At 41.3% G+C, this 6,941-nt stretch overlaps 1 pseudogene; it reads right to left on the reverse strand.

Moving 5' to 3' along the window:
* LOC107655921 (androgen receptor-like) overlaps positions 1-6,271 on the reverse strand; it is a 97,360-nt pseudogene extending 91,089 nt beyond the window's left edge.
* Positions 6,272-6,941: the final 670 nt, after the last annotated feature.

Here is a 6,941-nt window from a genome sequence, read left to right on the forward strand (position 1 = left end):
TAGACACAATATTGCCTGTTTTTGCTCTATTTCGCCAACAAAAATAATTCCAAGCACAGTCACAGCGCTGTTTTGCATCTCTGTGCAACATGATGGCGTTTCGTTCCTGAATGAATCAACCATTTAAATGACTCGGTTCAATCGCAATGACTCACTCAAGTGACTTGCTGCCACCTGCTGGCGGGTTTTTTCGTTTTTAAAATAATTTTAAATATCAGTATTCAATGTTTTGTTTAAAATAACAAAATATTATTTATGCATTTGTAACTGCAGGTTAAATGCATTCATGTCCCTCTGTGTTATTCTAATTGACTGATTAAATGTAAGAATTTGATTCAAAAGATGACTCAAAAGCACACTTTAAAAAAAAAAAAGGCTTTAAAAAGTAAAAATGCCCATAAAATGTAAAAATCAATTTAAACTTATTTTTAAGAGGGTTTATTCTCCAAATAACCCTAATTTCATGATGCAGAAAAATGTGTTTAAAAATTGTGTATGGTCTCTTGTTCTTGTTCCAAGGTACCTTCCTGTCCACTGATTTTTGTCTCTCACAAAAGCCACAAAGCCTTCCAAGAAGACAGTAAAGGCTTATGTTTTTTAAAGTAATGTGAAATTGATTTTTGTATTTTTATTAATTTATTTTATTTTTTTATTGCTATATTTGTATTTGCATTTTGAATGCAATTTGACAGTTAAATACATTAAATGGGTTTAGTTTTCACGGTTATTAATGTATGCAATTTCAGCAATAAAAATGTTAATTTTTCTAAAAAGAAAACAAATTAGTTGTTTATTTTAAGAGATCTATCTTATTATCTCTTGTATATTTAGTATTGCTCTTTAATAAAGAAAAATTACTTCTTATCCGATTACTCGATTAATCGATGGAATAATCTGTAGAATACTCGATTACTAAAATAATCGATAGCTACAGCCCTAATACAATCTTTGTCATGGAAAGCACTTGTTGGTTCGCATTGAGCCCGCAGTTTTAATGTATAGCCTATATTTTTGCATTGATTTATTTTCAAGATCTGAGGTAAAAGTTGTTATTGCTTTCAGTAGGCCTATGTCTATAAATGTCATGCAATATGATATTCAAACTCACATTAGACACATTTAACATTGAATGAAGCATATAATCAGTAGCCTACCTGAGATCATCATACTGACTTCACTGTATGCACAAACAAAGAAAGTATCTTTCATGTTCCACAGAAAAGGAAGTCACAGATGTTTGAAATGACATGAAAATGTATAAATTATGATGGAATTTTCATTGTTGAATAAACTATCCCTTTAAGCAATCATTTGTTCTAAGCACTGCCGGTGTGCAGTTCAGCACATAAGGCACACTTTAAATATGATTGCAATAACTACACCTAAAATAGTCATTGTAAATGCAAATAAAACACTTTGACAGAGGGTTCTCAGAATTCCAGTGCAATGTGGCTACAACGAACTCTTTTAGGGTTCTCGGTACAAGCCCATGTTGGTTCTACCTAGAACGCTTTGTAAGGAACCTTTGCCTTGGTTGGAATGTTGTTTGACCAGAACTGAATTTGACCAAGGTGTACTTCAGATTAGTGTTGTCACGGTACCAAAATTTCAGTATTCGGTAGATTATTACATAACAGAGACACATGTACACAAAAACTCTCTTGACCCCCCTCCCCCTCAAAAATATATTATAGTTTGTCTATTTTTGCACCATCCAATCATCAAACTCACTGCTTGTTAAAAACGTTCAATGTTTTGAAAAGAACAAGCTAGTGGTCAAGTAGACAACCATCACAAACCATTAATATTGTAAACTGTACATGTAGCCTAAGTATGAACAATTCTTACTCAAAGATTCACTGTGTACCCTAGAACTTTGTTGTGCTGTTCACAGACCACTTTTTCTGCCTAAATGTTGCTTCATGTTGTTAGAATTATGTTAAGAAGATTTATTATGTGTGATATTAGGTCAAGACCAGTGTGAAGTCTCTCACACTTTGTCTCATTATTTGGGTCTCTGTGTGTCAGTTTCATGTTCTGGCTGGTGTCTGCATGAACCAGTATTTTTCACAAAGATCAAGTGGTTTTGCCTCCAACTCAAACCCCAAAGCTTCAAAGGTTAAACACACAACTAAGCTCAAATTCCTTTCAGGAAAAAAAAACACACTCCATATAGACTAAAATACAGCCTCGGACAAAATGCTTGCTTAACTATGGTTCAGATTGAAGCACCAAATACTCACTCAGGTTCTTTAGGTTGAAGCACCAAATACTCACTCAGGTTCTTTAGACAAGTGCAGAGACATGCAACTGTTTTTTTCCGTAGTCTTAGTTTAAGGAAAAGTTTCATTTCAGCCTCTACATATTTTCTTATCAATGTTCTGCTTTTGTTCCAATTTGTACAGGTCTAATTGAAACCACCTTTTTTTTTTTAAACAGCCAGCACTGTTCAGTAAAGTCAAATTACATTTATTTATACTTAAAGAGCATTGTAAAACCACAAATGTTGACAAAGTGAGATATCAAAAAACTAAACATATAAAGATATAAATGCTTAAACTGTCAGTTTATGCAATGCAATTTAAAAATGCCTGTCAACTGAAATGCATAGCATGACAGTGTAAGGATAAAAGAAACTCAGATACTTTGATCTCCTGAGAAACGGACAATACACTGGCATCTTCAAAACACCCCACAGAGGGGTGGTGCAGGAAACGCCTCTCTCACATATGCATCAGTGCCTTTTCATCTCCTCCCTCCACTGGATTCACTCAGAATGGTAAATAGTCTATATGAATGCAAATAAGATTTACAGTCATGTTTGGTTTCATTTGAATAGTTTCAGGGCGAGTGGTACAATGGTCTTAATCTTACAAAAGTAGACTAAAAGATTTAAGAGATACTTTGATTACTGTAGAGGGTCATTCCAACCACTGGATACCTTCCTTGGGCCAAGTGTGTGGACCTTACAACAGTAGCACCTGCATGTCGGTGTATGAATCAAAATGTGCCCTTTCCATGTCTGTGTCTGGGAGTTATTAAATGAGAGAATGACTCAGAACATGAATATGCAGAAGTTCTAGGATAACAGCTTTGAGGCTCTTGGCATGGTGTCTTTGCGTTTGGACACGACCGTGTGGGGTTGCCTTGATGGCAGTATCCCTGGAACCCAGCAACCCTGAGGGAGGAGGCTGGCCTGTGTGTTAAAGACTATGGGTCTCTAAGTTAATGTCTACAGCTGTCTCTATGTACTGCTTTACTTGGCTGCAGACATAAAGAGAGGAACTTCAAGCAAATTAACGCTTCCTTCAGGAATTACAAATGTAATTCCTATAAAATGGTCATGAAGCATAACTGATCCATTAATAGAAAACCTATAAAGAACAGTCCAATACAGAACTGAAACTGAGCATGAACCAGGGGTCCGTGTGAAAGAACTAGGCTACAGGGGGTACGTTGGAGAAGATGTATAAAACAAAGCCTTTTCTTTAAAATATTTCACAACTATTTGAATGAACTTATTAGAACCAATAATCTAATGAGCATTATATACCCTAATGTAATATTATATCAATATTTTAATGAAAGTTATCATAAAATGTTATGAAGAAAAAAATATATTTTTATTCTGGGGGCCCCTGGGGTAGCTGAGAATCTGGATGGGAGGTCCCTGGGTCTGTGCAGGTTGTAAATCCCTTAAAAAACGTAATTATGCACTCCAAATGAGTGCATATGATCCTGTGCATTGTTTCTTACTAATTTCGTGTAGGCATTAATTGATCATAATAAAATAAATATAGGCTATAAATAATAATTAAAAAATTTCTGCAAGTCAGGAAAACTCCTAACTTTTTCACTGTCCTCCGTAGTCGCATTTCGGGGTACAAAGACGCGCCTGTTAATATTTTAGCGCGCGCCGTTTTTTTTAAATAACTTCTTCAACGTAATTAATTAGCTGTAGCGCAGAACATGATTTGTGTTAAACACACACACACACACACAGACACACACTGTGCCGCCTCTTACCTGCCATCCGCAAATGAAGTTACATCCAGCCATTTGCCCATCTCGGTTTTCACACAGGGCACGTTAGGGTAAGGGGGGCGGGTCAACACTGTCCTCCGTAGTCGCATTTCGGGGTACAAAGCCGGCCTGTTAATATTTTAGCGCGCGCCGTTTTTTTTAAATAACTTCTTCAACGTAATTAATTAGTTGTAGCGCAGAACATGATTTGTGTTAAACACACACACACAGACACACACTGTGCCGCCTCTTACCTGCCATCCGCAAATGAAGTTACATCCAGCCATTTGCCCATCTCGGTTTTCACACAGGGCACGTTAGGGTAAGGGGGGCGGGTCAACATCCCGTTGGGGTACCACTGTGCAGGCGGAGGTCGCTCCCTCGGAACCAGAGCCTCGCTTCGGCCGTACTCATAGGGGTTACAGATAAAAGGCGTTTCGTGGCCAGATGCGTAAGCGGTCCTCTGATTGGGAGGTCCGTACTGGCCGTTACTGTCCTCAGCGTACCTATGCGGGTACGCCCAGGTGTCATTCAGTTCACGGGGCATAATCTCTGCCTTGATTTTGACATTATAGAGATTCACGTAATCCTCCACGGGGCCCGCGAACTCGCCGGACATCTCCACGGGCTTCGCGAATCTCTGGCTCGGTCCGTTTTCTAGCTCCGGGTGCACGAAATGGGTCATGCTCGCGGGCAACAGTTGTTCAAACAGGCACGAAGCCGCTCGCGTTGCGTCCATATCCGCTGCTGTCGTACATTCTGAACTCAGGTTGCCAAAGTCACCGGACAGGCTGCCGAACTCATGCACCTCCTGTACATCCGCGGTTAAGTGTGATCGAGACGTGCTGCTGCACTGCAAGGTCGTCCCCTCACCTGCTTGCTGCTCCAGGTCATCACTTTTAAACATCCCAAGCAATTTGTCCCTGCCTCGCAGCTCTGTGCCTCTGTCTCGTCCCGCCGCGAGAGCGTACTCTCTGTCTTTCCCTCCTGCCTCCCTTTCGCTCACTGGGCAGTTGAGCAAAGGCATTCCAATCAAATAGATTTCCTCACTACTTTCAGTGGTCAGGGGCGGCGGCGCATGGTGCGGTCCCACCTCGCCCAGTTCGCTGGACTCCATAGCTAAGCCCAAAGACACGGACACGGCTTTGCACAGCTCTCGCGCTGTCTCCGAGATGCTACTGCTGCTGTCGCCGCTGCTGCTGCTGCTGCTGGTGGTGCACGCGCGACTTCTACTCGCCACACTTGCGTCACGGCTCGAGCCCAACTCGCGCGTGTGAACTTCAACCGCACCGCAGCGCTTCTGTCCGCTCTCAGCGCCCCGAAGGAAACCTGCGCGACTGCCGCTGCTTTCGGTGGCGTCTGCGCGGCCCGAGCCGCTAGATGACAAAGACGAGTCGCTTTTGCTTCCTGTGGAACTCTTGAGAAAATTAATATGGCTCGCCGCCGCCTGCATCACTAAACTCGCACTCTCGCACTCTTTCTCGGGGCAGCATATTATTCCTCTGCCGGGGGACAGCTTGCTTAAACGCATTTCCCTCGACGCGGTCTCCTGCAGGCAGCCGCACTTCTTGGAGCTAGAAAAGTCCAAACTCTCGTGGTTGCTCGATCTCGCGACGCGCACGTTTTGAAAAACGCTTTGGTAAGGTCCGTGAAAACCGGCGTCTGGGGACTCGCAAGCCTCCCCCAGCCCGACCGGAACCTCCATAGTCTAGAAACAGAGTACAACACTTGGCCGTGAGGGTTTAAAGGGGACTCACCGCAACAAGTTCATCGACGAAATCCTTGAAAAAGTTCGAGTCAGACAGACATGAAAGAGCTGCGCAGCGTGAGACCGTGTAAGCAAATAATAATCAAACGAGAGCTCAGCCAGAGACGCATAGGCGGCTCTTAAACGTCAACAAGAAGTTTTCCGAAAATGAGCGGATGAAAGTGAACCCGAACGGGGATGGGAATTTCTCTCCGCCGCTCGAGTTGTTTTCCGTCTACCTTGAGAACGCGATAAGATTTGCGCTGTCTGTTTTCAATGATCAGTCTGAGCCATGGCGGCGGTTGCTACAGTACCCTGGGCACTTCTTAACAACTCACACTTTCCTATTTTAAGTACAATTACAGCCTTTTTCTCTCGTGTCAGGTACTTTCCTGGGCTCAGTCGAGGTAATGCAGGGAGAGCTTGCTGTGTCACGGTGTTTTGCCGGGGTAAGCAGTTATTTTACGGAGAGTTCGCTCAGGAAAGTCCTTGAGCGCTTTAACTGTCAGGACTAAATAATACAGCCAACAGGAACGGCGCCAGTAAAACGGGTAAATAAGAACACGCTGCGGGAGTGCTGCAGGAGTGAACTCACTTTCACTTTGTAAAACATAACACTGGTGTATATCATAGGTTTAAAAAAAAGGTGAAAAATACAATAAAATCAATGAGCCCCAGTGAGAGTCTGCATGGTACGCACTCTACGAGCTCTGGGCCTGTGGAAATGTTTCTCATAACATTTATTATTGAGCACACATTAAATCTACAACGGGACTGTTAAATACACAAAATCAGCCATTTGAAGAGCAAAATAAATGGCTACTTTTAAAAAACGGGAGAATCAATGTTCCTGTCTGGGCATTTAATGTCAATTAAATTAAATATGAAATTACATGTTTTTTATATGTGTAATTTAATGGACTATTTTATTAAATTATAGAATTTAAGATCAAATTAATGTAAGGTCAGGTGTGTAAACATTTCAAATGCCCCCTCATCAGGGAGAATGTGAATGTTTGCGTTGAGATGAGAATTTGAAGTATGGAAAATATGACAGTACAACAGTAAAAGGAAATGAGAAAGAGTCAGAATGTGTTGGATAAATAAGCTCTGCATAAATAAATCAATGAAATCACACTCTTTTTTTTTTTTTTGGACTGTTGTTTCTTTG

The sequence above is a fragment of the Sinocyclocheilus anshuiensis genome, unplaced genomic scaffold (assembly GCF_001515605.1).
Source record: "Sinocyclocheilus anshuiensis isolate Anshui unplaced genomic scaffold, SAMN03320099.WGS_v1.1 scaffold860, whole genome shotgun sequence".
Lineage (NCBI taxonomy): Eukaryota > Metazoa > Chordata > Actinopteri > Cypriniformes > Cyprinidae > Sinocyclocheilus > Sinocyclocheilus anshuiensis.